The following is an 18,500-nucleotide window of genomic DNA, read 5'->3' on the forward strand; positions in this document are numbered from 1 at the left end:
CCACTGCCCAATCAATAATCTGTTGCTGTTTGCTCTCCCCATGCCAATCAATCCCAGCTAGGGCTGCTTCTAATTTTCCAATCTAGGAATAGCTTCAGAACATCCACAACTGTTATTTAAAACAACCCAAGAGATAAATGTTTCAGCCACGCATCAGTGTGCAGATTCTTCCCAAAATGGGACTAGTCAAGAGTAAATAATTACTCCTGCAACAGTTTGATCTGATAAACCACAAGATATAAGGCTGCAAAAGTGATCTTTGTACCACTAGCAATCAGGAGGGAATCCAGCTCCTAAAATTACTTGATTAACTGATATGGGACCTAAAACTGTGATATTTCTGTAGAGAATATCTCACAATAGTTAAAGTCATTTTGGGGGCAATCAGCATCAGCTATAAATTTCTTATCCCTGAAAAACTGGTACAACTGGATTTATGCTACGAAGATGCCCTGCTTTACAAGAAGACAGAGATGAAATCAGAGCCAAATTACATTTATGCATCTCCTAAACAATTCCTTTGTTAGCAGTATGTATTGAAAGAATACATGAGAGGAATTAGAAATGATCTTCATAACTTCTCCGTGGCTTCTCTTCTTGTGAGTAAGGAGAACAGCCCAAGATCACACAGATAAAAATCTTACTGTAAGACAGCATTCGCATAACGATTTGTATGTAGATAGTAAGATGAGTGTATACATGCATAAAGAACAGAAACTACAACAAACAAAGTCACATATGTGTTAGGTAGCTAACATTTGGGTCTTCTTCAGATCAGAATCTACCGGCCAAACAAAGCATAGGACTGAGTCTTATTTTTACTTTAAATAACCTTTGACATTTTTTAATCCCACAGCATCTTGACAGAACCTGACCCATCAAAAATAAGAATATTTACTTGTTATGACTCTAAGATCTAAAACAACTGATTTCCCACCCTATCACACATCCAAATTGTTGCAGCTCTGGACAGGCACCTAACATTGACTCCATTCACAGCAGCAGGACCTACACATTGCTCCCATTTGCCTGCTCACCAGATGGCATGCTTGTTTCACTCCAGCCCCACAGTTCAGTGTAGGATGCTCCTAGCACCAGGCTAATTAAAGGCTGGGCACCAACTGGCAGCCCCACTCCCCCAGCCCAGTGGTGGCTCTGCAGGACTCTCATTTGTGGCACTGGAAGAACAGGGAGACTGGGAACCATAAACCTCAGCAGAAAAGTGGGGCTGGTTTAGCCCAAACCAAATGTTATCTACCTAAAACATTACCAGAAGTAGCACCAGGGTAGTGGTGCATGTCCACAGAGTGCTGCGATCTGGGCAGCATGCACACACTTGAACAGACTCTGCAATTACTGAAAATTGCCATCTCCCTTGCTTCTAACAGCTTGCCATATCAATGTCTAATGTCTCATGTTTTGATTTGAATCATGGCTGTAAGTCACTGGCGTAATATTTGGAGAACAAAACAAGGATGCATTATAGAGAAACCGGTCTTCCAGAACTCTGTGAAAATATTAAATGCAGCAACAAAAACATACAAAAGGTGTCCACCCAAACTCCTGAGAAACTGCAAAGCAAGAGCAGTTGGTAGAATAAAGATTACAGGCTGCAAACTCAGCAGTTCCCTTGTCCTGAGAACTGCACAGGCAGACTTGAGACTTCTTTGGATTTAGAGATTTATTTTTCCCTGTAAAGGCAGGAACAGAAACAAGAGGAACATTGTCACACATGATGCTGTTGCTCACAGTTGCTCTAAGAGGACACCATCCTGCTACAGCAAGAGTACACAAAGTCTGGGAGTTTTGTTCGCGTACATTTAATTGTACATGCTGATAAAAATCTTAATGTCATAAGGCATTAACCTTTACACCAGTAACCAGCTGCTAATCGCTTCCTGCAGATCTCTACATTTTATCCTGAATTCACAGCCCCACAAGTCAATTTCATTAGGGCAAAAAGGCACTATGTCTTAGGCTGACCTGGATCTGGAAAGCAAACCCACTGCTGAGATTCAAGAAGTGAGGAAATGTTGATGGTTTAGGCATCATGATGAGGCAAAAAGATGACCACTGTACAAGCCACACTGCCAAAACAGCGCTGTGCAACGTGGAAATGAGAAGCCCACAAGAAAGCACCAGACAGGGATTTCTTTTTACTGCTGGATGAACTGCTTCCTTTAATTATGAATACACAGAGGTGAGAGTGAAAAGAAAAAATAATTATTAAAATGCACTGATGGAAACTGAATTCTCAAAGGAATGTTCAAGAGATTAATCAGCAGTGTCTATCAGCTCGCACCCTGCAGCAGACAGGCTGGCATTTATTTGCTTGGCTCTGCAAGAAAACCCAAAATCAGCTCGTGGCTACATATGAATTGTGGGACATTTCACAGTTCCCAGAAAATCAGGCTTGGCATCATTCCCCAACATGCTTTGGGCTCCATCAGCAGACACCCAGGTGAAAGGTGGAAGGAAAGCACAGCACGTGCAGCCAGCGGGACTTGGTGAACAAGAGAGACAACAACTACTCCTCGTCAACCTCTGCTTCCTAGAAGCAATATATAGGGATAAGCTTTCTACCCTGGTTTATTAAGCCATTTCTTCATTCTTCTTTCTTCTATTTTTTTTTTCCCTTTTTTCCATTAAATAAAATAGTATATTATTAAAAGAGAGGAAGGGAAGTCCTTGTGAGATAGGCAGCCAAGGGCTGGGAAATGTCTCTAACCATTGTTTCCTTTCTGACCTCAGCAAAGCAGCATCATATGCTAACAGCTTCCATCCCAAAACAGCCATATTGTGGCTGTATTTACACTGCTTTTCTTATGCTCATCAAGAGTCTGGTCCTGAGGCCAAATGACAGGGCAGAGACTGAAACTCAACTACTTCATTCTCAAGTCTTCCATTTGAACTGGTCCATCAGGGCCTAACGCCTCTTCCCAGACAGCTGTATCCCAGATGATTTAATGAGAAATACTCGAGTGAGTTAATACAGAAAGTACTAAGGAAATTAGATGATACTGGTAGTATCTTCAACCAACACAAGTATTAAGATAACACACAAAGCCACTGAAAGTTGCATTATAAGTTATGATGAAAAGTATTAAGAACAAGTGCATGCTCTGGAACAAGAATCTTTGCAACTTTTATTAACTCAAATGACTTAAAAAAGAAAAAGAATTGATCACAATTATAAACCACTCAAAAATACACTTCATAAGGCATTAAACGTGCCAAGCAAGTGTTTCAGCAGGAAGAGGTAAATCACTGTATATATCACAGATGACACTGAATTAAGAAGACTATTCATGATGTTTAATAAAAGATTAATTTTAACTGGGATTAATGAAGACACAGAAGATAGGACTCTCTACAAGTATCTGAAGTGAAGCTCATTTAGACCAGCAACAAAATTGCTAGCAGCAGGTTAATACCAGGGAGGGTAAAGCTTTGGATCATGTTGGCATAAGAACAAATAGACTAACCATGATTAATTTTGGGGCTGAAAATGAGAAGCAAGAGTTTTAACTGACAAAGCAGTAAGGCTATGAAACATCCTTCCAGCAGACGACGCAGTCATGGCAAAAAAAGAAAAAAAAAAAACCTATCTAATTTTAGGATAAAGGTGGGTCACTTTATAAAAGGGATTACATAGTGCGCTTGATGTTCAAAGAGCCATCCACTGCTAAGGATTTCCACAGTACTGCAGCACAGCGTACACAGATCCACTTTGTCACAGTACGCACAGATTTACCACTCTTCGTCAAAAGAAGAGAAAAAGCACATGCCAAGGGCACTGTTTTCTTGCAAGCAGATGGGGAAAAGGTTATTCTTTTTCTCCATATTACTTTTTTTAAACATATTCATTTTCAAGGTGACTCCCTGCATTTTCCTTAAAGTAAACAGTCTTAAAATGACAGTAACTCCCATCTCCGGGGAAAATACGAGATAAAAATGTATTCTCTCTATATATATATTTATGTATATACATATAACAAGTATATATATGTATATATATATACTTATATATATGTATATATATATATATATATATGTATATATATATATATATATGTATATAACATATATACATATAGGTAAAAAATACAAAATGAATACTGTTTGTTACTTCGGCAGAAAGGATAAGCTGCAACACTACCGATTATCAAGGCTTGTGAAAAAGAAGACACTTCCTTAATTATTATCTAACTGCCTTACCAGTCACTGATATGTGTGTTTGTGCCATGCTCCACGCAGGCAATGAGTATCTCTTTTTGTAATTTGAAAGCTTTTTAGTCATTAGGGAGGCAAGTCCGGAGTCCTCTACACAGGTACACAAAAGGTTCACCATAAACTAAAGTAACTCAGGGCTCCTCGCACTGCTCTGCCACTACAACTTCATGACGGCCACATTTAGCAGGAGAGAAAAAGTAAGACACCACAATGTTCAGTAAAATGTGTACAAAGACTGAGCGGGACAGAGATCTGCAGATACATCTGGAAAGAGTTCAGGCACTTTCTGACTACACCCCCCTCCAAAAACCACCAAAAGTAAAGACTGTTGGTCACTAAAAGCAATTGGTTTTGGTTTTTTTCCCCTCCTTTTCTGCAGGACAAAATCTGTTAAAACTCTGAGTGTCAGTTTCCAACTGAGATTAATCTATTTGGATGGGAGCAAAGAGATACAAGATGATGTCTGTTTCTTTTCCAGCTGAAGCAAACACAGCCTTTTCCTCCCACTTTTCTGCCCACCACCTTGCTGGTTCTTTGAGCCACCCCATCTCTCTAGCTTGCTAACACCTCTTTTTTTCACAGAATCCACCACAGAAAAACAAAGATGGCAACAGATGGCTAAGCAGAAAAGCCTTCTGTGGTCATACTGACCAACACAAGCCTTACAGTTCCTAAAAAGCTTTTTATGAGCTTCGTTTGGGCCACACCAACCTTCACACATTGTTTTGCTTTAGCAGACACTATGCCATTTGCTGTTCTCTTTTTTCCCCACAAACAGCATGACATACCAGTATTACTTTTTTTTTCCTATGACAGTGGAATCCTTTTAGATATGCACTTATTCACGATCCATATTCTTTGCTATAACCAGTGCTTTGTGATAAGCCACAATCTGGCCTGCCCTTCTGTCTGATACAACACAAAGACACATAGTTGTGTTTTTCTTTCCCTTGGTAACATGCAAGGTTTTCAATTCTCGAAGATCTGGGTAACAGAAGCTGCCCTCTCCTCTCCTCTGGAGTGTTCTCTAGCACATTTTCAGCCCAGCTCCATTCCAGCAGCTGCTGATGAATATCCTGCAACCCTCCCTGCCAGGGCTGGAACTGTAACTGGGCCCAGGGGGTGAATTAGTGCAAGTCCCACAGAAATCTCCAAGTCACACACCTGAAGAAACTCACAACAGAGCCCAATCTGTCCATGCTCTCTTCCTTAGCCCCACAGATGCCCCACAGTTCATCATGCTGAAGCTCCTCACCAGAGGCTTTTCTGCCCAAGCACCAGAGTGCTGCTTTCCCACACAATGAGGCTCCTGCTGGTCTGCGGTGCTTATGAGAGCAGGGGGAGAAAGTCAAGTGGAGAGGTAAGCCATCCGGGATAGCCTGAGTGAATGAAAGTAAGCTGCACATAAAGGAAGGATGGGTTACAAAGACTTGGCAGGAAAAAATAAAATCATCAGAAAACAATCTCTATCTGCCAGGAAATGGAAGTGCTGCCTTCAGAAAAGTGAAATCATTATTGCAAGCAATCTGATTCATTAAATAACATGCAAGGGAGGATTATGATGCCTTCCTTGTCATTAAAATGCTTTGAAACTATACTTCTGTAAGATATGCTAATGATATTCAGCTTTTGTATTACACAGCAGAAGCTACACTGGGTGGAATTTGGAGCGCTGTGTTACACAGGAGTTCAGACAAGAAAAGTTGTTATTAGTTCACATTGACTACAAACATCTTTAAAATGCACACAAAAACTGCCATCCCATACAGAAACCAGAGACAGAGGTGTCCAACCAGTCCACACCCAGCTCTGCACTCCCACCCGGACACCTCGTTCAGGCAGGATACCAACAAAAACACCACCAGAAGTTACCTACAGTTTCAACCTTTCTGCCTACATCTAACTTTCTACCAAGTAGTTTGAATGTTTCATTTCAATTAAATTAAGCCCTTGTGTACTTGGTCGATCTACCTTGGTCCTCAGTTAAAGCAACAAAAGGTAGGCTCCAAAACCCAGTACAATTGCCGCAACCAAATTTCCATACAACGCATCAGCTTCACTGTCACAGTAACTAACACGGTGCATTTTTTCACTTGGTTCTCTATGTAAGCTGACAGAAGTCACTCTATCAAACAGAGACCTAATACTATTTTTATTGCTTATCTCTTTTGCCCTAAGTTACACCAGTAAGTCATCTCCCTTCATCAACTTGACAAGCTTCTTTTTCGGTGCTGACCTTAAAAGGACACAGCTGTGACAACTTTCTTTTTCTTTCTCTTTAATAGTTCTCAGCTGAACACTTGCTCTCAGCAGTCCAGGGTCTTCATTCAGTGCTGGTTTAGCCCTGAGGCCTGTTCAGACGGAGCATGGTTTGGTAACTCCATCCGATAGTATCTTGCAGCCATTACTGCAACAGGCGCTCAGGAAGACAGAGGCAGATTTTATTTGGACAAAACCATGATTAATCACAAGAGGTCTTCAAGATTTGGTCTTATTTTCTTAATGCTCTCTAATTAATGAACGTGTTCATCTCAGAACACACATCCTTATTTTCATAGTCTTTGCTCAAGATATTAACTCCAGGCTGGCGTTCCCCCTGGCATTTTCACTTATTACAAAAATCATTCAGTCTGACTTTCTGCAGGTCCCAGAATTGGATGATCAGGATCCAAAACCCGCTTGGGATTTCAGAATGAGGAAGGAACAAGATACGATACTAACAACTTTTCTTAAAGCGGTACCTCAGCCTGGGCAGTATCTTGAAAACACAAAAACACTTATTCGATCTGGATACGGCGCTCAGAATTTCGGCTACACACCACCCAATAAACACACTGCATTGCGGACTGAATGAAATGATTCCGTTTTGCTTTTAGAAGGATTTGGCACAAAGAGGAACAGGTACACGGCGTATTTTAAACTCACTGCGCTGTGTGCACTGATGGTTATTTACACAGACACAGACTTTAATCACAGCAATTTACAAATCACCAGTTTTAGTCACCATTTCAATTGGCACGCCAAAGACTTCAACATACACACAACAATGAGGTTAAAAGAATTATTTATGTTTTCGCTGTGATTCTGAAAAGTGACAACCCAGGCAATAATCACTGTAAGATGTCAGCTGCAACTAAATGAAGTTGTTCTATGAAAGGAAGGAGTCTTCCTTTGGATAGCAACTTGTGTACATTGAACCTATATGCACTTAATTAAGCAGTCATACAACACAATCTTTTGTGTTTACACGTTCATATGTGGATTTTGTTCCATGTTTTGTATTTACTAGACAATAAGTGTTTTGGGTTTGGTTTTTTTTAAGGTTTATGAAAGCTGGAATTAAGCTAAAAACCATTAAAAATCTCTTTAAAGTACTGCTCATCAGTCCAATGACGGCCGAGGTATATAAGTAAGAAAAAAGCAAGACGTTCACAAAACCTGCTTTGCATTTAAAACTAATTTAAACAAAGAATTACACATGTGATTTGTTCACTGTACAATTGTTCATCCAATTGTTTTGGTTTATCACATATTTTAGAAGCAACAGATTTCATCATCTCATACTTTCTTTTCATCCCCAGAGTGGGAAAGGAAAATGAGTTTTCTTCTTCCTTTCTATTTTTCCCCCCCCCAGTTCCTGGTAATCTCCATTTAGAAAATTAGCATCATTGAGCAGAATGCAAAACGGAGAGAACAGTGTCCCTGCACCAGCAGAGGAAGCCTCTGGCAAGAAAACAGTTTAATCACTTCCACAGGTTGGTTCCAGGTGTTAGCAGCCATTTCCACAACTGTGGTGTGACTTTACTTAAAACTTTGGCAGCAAATAGGTAAATAAACATAATCAAACAGTACATGGAGCTGAGCAGACACAGATCCTGGCAGGGAACAAAATCTGAAAGTTTTATTTTTAAAAGGTAAATATTTAAAAGTATTCTCAAATACAGGTTTTTCTATACTAAAAAGGTATTTCTGGTTGCTTAGGTTTGTTTCTTAAGCATTAATTACTATATACCTTTGTTATTCATATTAGACTGTTTAAGAGTCCAGTTACTGTTTTAATATATACTGCAGTAGTCTCATCTAACATCTTTTGGGATAGAAAATATGCTTTAATATGCTATGCATTAAAAATCAAACCACATACATGATGCTACCAGTTTCGCTACGCTCCTGCAAGTATCTGCAGCATCAGACTATTATGTATGATGATCACAGAAGAGAAAAACCTAACTGGCAGAAGTCTCAATGGGCTTAAACCAGAACAAAAAAGTGTACTTAATTTATGAGCTGAAGGTCTGTCTGCAGTTTGGCACACACAGCACATTGTACCATGTAATTTTATAAAAATCAAATAACTTTGCAAATCACTTCAAAAATTTCCTTTCTCACTGGTTTTAGCTGTGTTTGAAAGGAGAGGAATAAAAATTACACGATGAAGCGAAAGCAAAATGGAACGATTCAGGACCAGAATTCTCTTGAATGAACGTTCCTAAATTTCTGGATTGTGGACCATTGACAAACTTCAAACCTAAGGGGGAACCACTATGCCGCTTTCACATCAAACTTTTAATTAAAAGCCCTAACTGGATTATATGATACGGAAGATTGGTATCACACTGTGATTATGTGTCTGCAGACAACAATTTGGAAATAAATAGAGGATTAATTTTTTTTAAGGGAAGACTTGTTTCTGGGCTTCTTGGAATATCCACTCAGTACAATGAGATATCACAAAGTATACTGTAATTCAAACATACTAGGATCTCCTTTCTATGAGCTTTTAGCACAAGTAAGAAATACCAGTGTAGGACAGGACTATTTTCTCAAAGCACTGCTCCTCACAGATGACTCTAGATGATGAAATAATGGATTTTATCCTGGTATTTCTCTCTCAATCTGCTTTTTTTTTGTTGTCGTTTTCTTTTTCCAAGCAAACTGACCAGACTCTTCATTATAGAAGTACACTAAAGCGAGGTCAACAGAAGACATTTCCAAAGGTGTCCTGAAAGGATGAGCGTAAGAAAAGGAAAAGCTGCACTTGCTTCAGGTCAGGGAGAACACCAAGGAGAAATTCGCTTTATACACTGATTTATATATATGCAGAGAGAGAGTAAGCAAAAGGAGCTGAGAAGGAAAATGCAAACTAAAAACAGGCTGTAATCATACTAAATGCCTTATCTAAGTTTGGTGAAGAAAAATGAAAAAAAAAAAAAATGGAAGGAGCCTGGTCCCGACGCAGCAGAGGGGCCAGCAGCGACACTGTGACGTCCCCAGCACTTGAGTGACAGGCGGGGGCAGAGGAGTCGTTAATCAGGCTGCCTGGGAGCCGGGCAGAGCGAGGGAGCAACTGCTTTCCGCACCGCTTCCTGCGATAAGACGCCAGCGCCGGCCGCCGGCCGCGCACGCACGGCGGAAGCGGAGCCGCGGAGGCAGCTCCCGGCGCGGGGTGCGAGCGACAACGCGATCCGCGGCTCCGCGGCTCCGCAGCCCCGCGGCGCGCACGGGCACGCGCGCACGGATCCCTTGGGCTCTCGCTCAGCGCCGGCTGGGGGAGCCGAGATAAGGCGGGGAAGGGGCAAAACGCCGAGCGTGCCCCCAGGGCAGCCGACGCGGATTCGCGCTGCTCCTTCCTGACACGGCCCCGGAACCTCCACGCCGAACAAAGGCAGCCGGCTCGGTGCGGCCGCACGACTGTTCGGTTCGGGCTAGTTTTAAGGACGATCCCAGCAAAACTTCGCTCGAAGTGTTTCGTACAACGCGCCCCCTCCCCGCCCCCTTCCCGAGGCACCACGAACTCTCGCACGGAACTTTACAGACGAGGGATGCGGGGGCACGAACGCCGCAGCCCCCCGCATCCCAGAGCTTCCCCTGCACGCACCGTGCAACGCGAGTCTGCGGATCCCAGCCTTTCCCCTGTCACAGAGCCAAGTGCGGGCAATTACTTACACTTATGTAGACTTCTATAAGAGATAACAGTTATCTCTACTGAAAAAGCACAAGCTGGGTTGTTTTGCCTCTCTTTTTTTTCCCCTCATTACCAAGCCGGTTAGAACGCGGGGTTTCTGCGAGGGCACAGATTCGCCCCCATCCTCCGCAGCACCTCCTCGCCCCGCCGATGGGCGCGGAGTCCCGTAGGCCGGGCAGAGCTCTCACCTGCTGCGGGCTGCCGCTCGCTGCCACGGCCGGACCCGAGCCGGAGCCCGCTGGGTCCCACTCGGAGGGCCCGGGGGAGGGAGCGGAGGGCGAAGGCGGAGCGCTCACCGCGGCGCCGCTGAGGCCCGGCGGTGCCCCCAGGCAGCCCCGAACCCGGGTCCCGGTGCCGCGGGCCCTGCGGCCTGCACCGGCCCCGCCGCCGAGATAAAGGCGAGGAGCGACCTCCACATTCTTAATGCAAATGAGATGCAGCCCTCGGGCGCTCAGCAAATTGCCGATGCATTGGGGATGCCCCTGCTCTTACAGCTCTGTTTCCACATGTGCTGAAAGTTGATGAGGGCTGCTCCCGTTTTTCTTCCCGCCGCGGCGGGGCACGGTGCGGCGCACAGCACCCTTAGGTCGGCACCGTGCTCAGTTCGCTTCCCCTGAGCCTAAACCTGACGGAGCCAACTTGTAATCCCGACGTTAGGCATCACTCAGCCAGCAGATCCCATTCAGCACGAATGGAGCCACCGGCTCCGCTCTCGCTTTTTAACCAAAACGATCCAAAATGATCTGGGACAGGATTTCTGCTCAGAAGACCCACCTGTCTTTGCAAAACAAGGACATTTCACATGCTGCATAAACATTACGTGATAGCAAATGACAGAGGGCTCCTATTGTCTCAGTATGAACTCACGCGTGTTTAAAGCAGACATTAAAAACATGATTCACCGTAATAACATCACCCAAACAACTATTTAAAGCAATCCAAAATACAACATTTGGGGGTGGGGAGGTGAGCATACAACCCAGCTACCCCTCAACACCTCACAGAAAAGACACAAACTCCAACAACAGCAACGACTACCACCTTTCTGCTTTCTGCAGGAGCGCAGCAGGGCTTTAACAAGATCAGGTCTCGCTTTCAGTTTCACTCACCACTGAACGAGTCAGCATTGAGGACTGTGTTAAAGAGGTCCGGGTCATTGCTTAGGAGTTATAGAAAGTACACTGGCATATTAAAGACAGAAGGAAAAAGAACAGTAACATAATCTATAAGGGGAACAGTGGCTAAAGCAAAAGGTAGGACTCTAATAAACTGCTCGACAAACCCAAATGCACGTATATACATTGCAAGAGGAGCTCTGAATACTTACTAAAGTTATGAAGAGGAGCAAATGGTTATCAGTTGCGTGACTTACAAAGCCAGAAGAAAAAGGAGCAATTTTTTCATGGTAGCCTCACATCGTATAGGCTACACGAGCCTCATTCACATCCTCCTCCTTTCCCTGCACTTCAGGATTCAATGTGAAGAAGACAGCCTGAGCATATTCATCTCAGAAATCCAAAACATTGCAGAGACCACACTGCAGCAACAGATGAATCTGCTTCACACGCACTGACGTACCTCCTCCACGTCTGAAGGAAACTCAAGCTCCAGTCAACCCACAAGAGACATGTTGCCTGACTGTACCTTGATGGTATTGTTTATGAAGAAGATGATTTACACACTCGTAATGATTTAAGCAGCTACTTTGCATACATTACAGAGAACCTGGAACATGTGACCTGCTTCACAGGGCAGGATTATACCTCTGTTCTTGTTGTGTCATGTGCAACCACATTATTTAGTAGTTAAAGCCCAAGCGAGCACTCTGGTATTCCACTGCCCTTGCCATGTATGCAGTGCGAGAGTTTCGGCATGCCTCTGAAACCAAAGCTTAGCCTCCCAACTTCTAAAGATAGACAGCTAAATAAATGATATAATTGTCAAAGGGGCTCAGTCAAACCTACCACATGGCTCTGCCCGCTCCGGATTATGACGCTGCCTGGCAGTCTTTTTAGGACAGGAAATCTTTCATGGTGTTAATAAATTGGTAACAATGATCATATTCTTAGCAGCCACTCCAACACAAACTTTCATTAGCACTTACACAGCTTTTTGCAAATCACTCAGAACGTATGCATGATCATCATCAGTTAGGGGCAGACAATACAACTCTGAATCCTTTTTTTCTGATACTGTTTAAAAAAGAAAAATAAAACCCAAATCTTTTAAGAAAGAACAAAATAAAAAAAGAAACAAGCATTGAAAAAGCAGTTGGGCTCATAGCCTGTCAGTGCTCTATCATCATTTTGGACTGTTTTTATTGATCTATGCACTTCTTATGCATAGCTTCATTACTGCTTTGATAATTACAAGATAATTAAATACAAGACAGAGCATGTATCATGCTGGGGAATCATTTAGTGGGTGAACTTTTGTGCTGAAAAGTGGAATTCTTTCTGTCACTCACAGAGCATTGAGACATCAGTAATAAACAGGAACTATTCTGGAGGTGATCCAGTGGCCCCAATAGAGCCACAAAGGGCAGCAGCAAAACATGAGGTTCACAGTCAAATCAAAGTCCTGCCGCAGAGGCCTCCAGACTCAGCAAACACATAAACCAAGAGCATTTTCACACACAGCTCTACCAGAACTTCAGAGTGACATCAGAGCAAGCACAGCACTTGCCTTACACTATGCAAGGAAATGGTCCGAGTCTGAGAAGTTCATATTTAAAGAAAATGAACAAAACTGGAGGGCAGAGGGGAGGCGTCTCAGCAGCACAGGGGTGAGGACGCTCACACTCTGCTCGCAGCCTGGCTTGCTGTGACAGAAGTCATTGAGATTCCCCGTGCCTTGGCTCACCCATCAGTACAATGGGTGCAATGCTTCATCCTGTCCTTAAGAGGCAATTAATGTTTGTAAAACACTCTGGGAACCTTGATTAAAATGCACTGCAGCTCGGTGATAAGTATTCCCTCCCTGAGAGTGAGCAAGCTGGGTGCCGATGGCAAGCAGTACTACCTGCTGGCTGGAAAAGCAAAATAATCATTCCAGAAGAGAAACAAGTGCTTGACCTATGCACACCTGTAGGCGGACCCCTCTTGGACTATTTTCTTTTCTCTTCTTTTTGGTTACTGGGTGTATATTGCAAAGAGGAGCAGTTAAAAATGGGTAATTAAGAAGCTTTTGAAAAGCCCTGGTATTTTCAGCAGAGGATCACAGTGGGCCGTCTTCAAGAACTCTGATGAAGAACTACATGTAATTAAAAATAATAATTATTTGTAATGCTCCCCAAACCCTATTTTCATTAAGGAAAAAAAAAAAAAGAAATCACTTTAAATATGAATGCTTTATGAATAAAGAAGTTTTTTCAAATTGATGAGCATTCATTTTCCCATAGAGTCGCATAAAGTCTGAGTAGTTCACGTAAAACAATTATCAACATTTTAAACCACATTTTCCCCTTGAAAATAAATAAAGAAATAAGCATGCCAAAATCTTTTCTGTTCATTAAGAGCCAGATCCAGCAGAAAACATCTGCAAACTTCTAGACCAAGCAAGCCCTGGAAGGCCATGGGTACTGGCTGCACCTCGTGCCAACCCCAAAAATTTGGCTGGGTCAGAAAGATTTAAACAAAACAAAAAAAGCCCTGCAGCTTTACATGTCTGGGAATTGTGGAACTGCGTTAGGTTTATGAATAAAGAATAGGGGTGAGAAAAAAAAAAATAACACCTTCTTTTAGAAAGAAGATCCCTGTCTCTCCTGTCCTCCTGGCGCGAGACAGTGGCTCCACTCCCTCCACGGGTAACCAACACAATCAGCACCAACAGCCCAGAACACGGAGGTCACCTGCACTACTGCAGTAATGAGATGGGAGGCCTTTAAATCTGTCCCTGTCCCGGTATGTGGAACCAAGGAACCCCCAAGCATCCACCTCAGGCTTCCCTCACCGCAGCCAGCCAGGCGCTGCTACCAGACTGCTGCAGAGTAGCCGAGCCCAGCTGCCATGCCTTAGCCAGCGGCCTGTCCTGCTTGGCGGGCCAGGCCCCGAACATGGCCATGGGTTCCTACCAAGCACTTGAACAGGTTCCAAGTAGCAGTGCAGAAAAGGGGCCTCAGCGAGCACGAGCACTCAGCAGCGCGTATTTAGATTTTGGGCTACCCTGAGTGTGTGTATGCAAACACATGGGGAGAATTTACAGCCTCAGCGCGGACGCCTGCTGAAAGAAAGAGTAAGCTTGGGAATCACACTTAGGACAAGGGCCCTGTGACTGCGGCGGGTGAAAATTAAACGACCTGTTGGTGTAGCTGCCAGGTTTTAAGACTTCTGACAGAAACAATGGGTTATTCTGATGAGTCTTTCTCTCCGCTGCCCTTTGGCAAAGGCAAGAAACCTCCCTTTGGTTTAAGTCTTGTCTTGTCCTCCCCTCTCAGAGGATCACTCTGCACTTTCAGTCAGTTGTGAGCGGGGAGACGGACCCAGCAGCTGTTACAGAGCGGCTCACAGCATGCCAACACGCTTTCCACTGAGGCCATTCCCAGATGCTGGGTTTGCGCTGTAAGGATGCCTACTAGAAAGAAACAACCGCTGCAGTACGCTGGGCCACGAAGATGGCCTGCATGCTAAGACCCGCACCTGAGCAGTTGCACCGCGGGGATCTATGCGATGCCCACATCACTGCAAGCACCCTGCAAGTGTGTATTTTCAACACTATCTACATGGTGCTGAAAATGGACGACATCAACAGACAGAGTGCACGGCTCCCTGTGCCTCATCGGTGTGGCCCTCAGTGGTGGGGACCTGAGACAAGTGGTCTTGCTCCCATCCAGCACAGCTCCCCTACATTAAGACTCTCCAACTGTAATCAGGCATTTTCTAAATTAGAAGAAATTCTTAAAATGAAAACTTTGCGTGCTCAAATGAGCCAGCTGACATTAAAAGCAGCAAAATAAGAAGCCAAGAGACTTGCGTTTAACATGCAGAATAGGTTGGATATCTTAAATAAATAAAATTAATCTTTAAATGCACTAAAGTAAATCATGTAGTCTAACAATGCTAGATACAAATAATCATCATGTTTATCATTACTCCTTTATGTACCTGTTGGATTACTGCTTTCAAAGCCTTAAAAAACGTACCAGAGTCTTTGAATTAAAATGCATTTTCTTTATGCTAAATTTGTGAAGGTGCTCTTGTGGGAAACACTGTATTCTACATACATTTTTTATTTAAAAAAAAAAAAAAAAAAAAAAAAAAAATATGACAAAAAAAAAAACCAACAAAAAAAAAAAGCTTCAGAAAAAAAAAAAATGGCAAAAATCCCAACTTTGTCCATTCATCCTTTGATTCTGTCTTTGCCATAATATAATTCTATGAAAATGTTGCCAGAAATAAAGTTAATCTTTCCAAGGGCCTTTTCATCTTTCTTTAAAACCAGGGAGTAAGTAGCCTGAAGTTCTATCAAATCTGATGTACAGAACGCTACAAAGATGGGATCTTTGTCTCTTTTCGCTCATCTTCAATGTTTACTGAGAAAAAAATGAAGAAAAAATAAAAAAGCCCTTGCAAGTCAAACTTCTGCCTAGGCAACGTCTCAGTAAAACACCCAGATAATGTTGCACGAAGCAAAGTAACAGCAGCAGAAATATCTGTAAACCCATAATTAAGAATCCAGTGTTTTCCACACAATTAAAAGAAATGCTTTAAAATGCATTTGCCCATTCTGCAGTGTGGTTCCGAAACCCATAAATTACCAAATCTGTAAGGAAATTCTACTGGAAGAATGATTCCCGAGATAGTTCAAGGAAGGAAAAGCTGAAGAGCCTGCTGCTAGCAGTTAACATGATATCCAGGCTCCAAAGGCAGAAAGAACAAAATATCTCTCTTTCATTAGAAAGACCCCCAAAAAAAGTCTTAAAAAGATACACAGTTATCTTTGCAGAGATTAATTCAACAACTGCAAAGCCTAAAACAACTTCAGGCACTTAACCACGAAACTGTCAGTTCTCTTTGCTTGACAATAAAACATCCAGAAAGTAAACATTAACTCCTGTGTTTTTCCTATGTGCGTATTTCATCATGAAAAGATGATAAGCAAAGAATCACTAAGCAAGCTCTGCAGAGGCTCTTTATACTTTATTTTCTCTAACACAGAGGTAAGACATGCCCCAAGTCCTTCCCTTTTCATTCCTCACTAGTAGTCCTAATAAGCTCATACTGTTCACTAAAACTTGACAGAACGGACTGAAAATCATACAGCCTTTTTTTTTCCCAGGAAGTAAACTGCACATCACAGCAAGTCAGTTTTGAGGAGGAGGGGTCCCCTCTACAAGTCATATTCTTTTTATTTCAAGCACAGAACGGGCAGCAACTCTGGCTCTTAACAACTCCCAAGGACACAAATGGAAGCTCTGCCCTAGCAAGGAATGCACAAGCATGGTCTGCATCACCTCTGCAGAAAGTACACTTTTAAACAAACTGCAAAACTGAAAAAAAAATAAAATCAGGAAAGAAAAAAAAAACAGCACTGAAATAGGGCATGAAACTGCAGACATTGAATTAGAAGGACAGATCAACATATTTATCTGACCTGTGAGTATTTATTTAGTTCAAGTGCATTCTTTTAAACAAGATGCCTATAAGCAGCCTTTTGATGGCTGCTCATAATCAAATGTGTCACTCATGAAATTACAGCGTTTGGGTACTGGGCAACTGAAAATGGCTTTTGCTACAAGTATGTCACAAGCAAACCTTTTAGTCACCTTGGAATTGCACTCAACCTCACTTCATTCCTGTGCACTGGCTGCGTGCAGGCTGCTCCTCCGGCACACAACTGCTGTAATCGTCTTGGCAGTAAATAACAATCAGTAAATGCTAGTTACCAGGCAGATATGTGCCCCAGGTACTCTTCTGGCTTTCCTGTCCCCCATTTCTTTCTTCCAGTCTCAAACTGTTCACTTTGGGAAATACCAGGGTAGGGAAGCATTGAAATAAATAAATACTGGTAGTGAAACAGTGAAATCCTTTAGCTGGCAATGTTTTCCCCTCTGAATGGACAAATTCTTAACTCCAAGCTGCTCCAGACACTGAAGGATTAGATCCTAACCAGGGAAAACACAGGAAAATGGTAATAAATATCTCATGCTAATCCACGGGAACTTTGGTCCCAATGTGATTTTTCTATAGTATTCTACAATAAATGGCATTACAACATCCATAATCTCAGCTCATATATCAGAGCGCTCTCTCTGCTCTCCTTCTTGCCCTTCCCTCTTTCATATAGCGCAGTTTCTAGGAAAGCATCGAGGTACTTTTCTGCCCCGTTCCTGAATGACAGCAGCACCGTCACACAGTGCAGACTGCCACGACCGCATCTACAGCTGGCAAGCCCACAACTTAAGGCAGCATTACTCCAGTAAGGTCTCATCCGAAATTCCTTCTGATAAGACAGAGAAAGTCACCATTTGCTGGAGTGAAAAAAATTAATAAATTGTATTCACATGCAGTAATAGCACTTCATGTCGTGATGGATTTTGCAATATCCTAGTTCCCTTTCCATTCAGACATCTGTCTTTTGGGCAATAAATCCTGAAAACCCAAGAAGGTAAAGCTTGCTTAGCCATGAGTCTCCTTTAACCCAGTAAAATAAATTCCACAGCTGTCTTCTTTCTTTCTCCTGTGACTACTTCCTAGGCTCCCTCCCACTGCCAACAACCACTGCCACACTGCACTGCTGGAAGAAAAATCTTTAAAAACGCCAGCTTTTCAAACTCTTGTTTTTGACCCATCCAGGTAAAACAGTTCGTACCATAAAGTTCAGCAGCGCTAACAGGTCATCTTTATTAGTGCAGATTTTCCTACACACAAATTAGAACTGAGAAATCACTGAAGAAAAAAGGTAGGCAAACCCATTTTAAATGTTCCTTAGATAATGCAATACCACAGCAAATCTCTAAGGAAAGTTAATCTGAGACTGCCATGAACACCAAATAAATTTGTACCACTGGGATATTTAAGGTCCAATAAATCTTGCTTTCCAACGGTTTTAAAACTCCAGAAAACTGTGTTCAGCTCTAGACTCCATTTGCTGCGGCAAAACCGTCTACCTAAAAGCTACCGACTCAGATCTGCCATCTGTGAGAAATATTTTCAGAACATACCCATGTTTTCTAAAGTACCAAATTATGAAAACCTTCATTAAGAGAAAAACAAACCACAAACACCCATATATGCATTTAGAAAAACCAACCAGACAACTTACTCTCTTTCTGTTTGCATGATAATGCTCAAGAAAGCTGGTT

The 18,500-nt window shown here is 42.6% G+C and overlaps 1 protein-coding gene across 7 annotated transcripts in view; it reads right to left on the reverse strand.

The window, feature by feature from the left end:
* The window catches only part of LOC107310501 (zinc finger transcription factor Trps1), a 209,685-nt gene that overhangs the window by 180,619 nt on the left and 10,566 nt on the right, over window positions 1–18,500 (reverse strand). The window contains exon 1 of one of the 7 annotated variants that reach the window (XM_032442888.1): window positions 10,387–10,456. The exons of the other annotated variants lie outside the window; for them this stretch is intronic. The gene's annotated coding sequence lies outside the window, so the exon portion shown is untranslated. Of the gene's footprint in view, window positions 1–10,386; window positions 10,457–18,500 lie in introns of those variants that run through there. 7 annotated transcript variants of the gene reach the window in all.

This window comes from Coturnix japonica, chromosome 2 (genome assembly GCF_001577835.2).
Source record: "Coturnix japonica isolate 7356 chromosome 2, Coturnix japonica 2.1, whole genome shotgun sequence".
NCBI classification, from domain to species: Eukaryota; Metazoa; Chordata; class Aves; order Galliformes; family Phasianidae; genus Coturnix; species Coturnix japonica.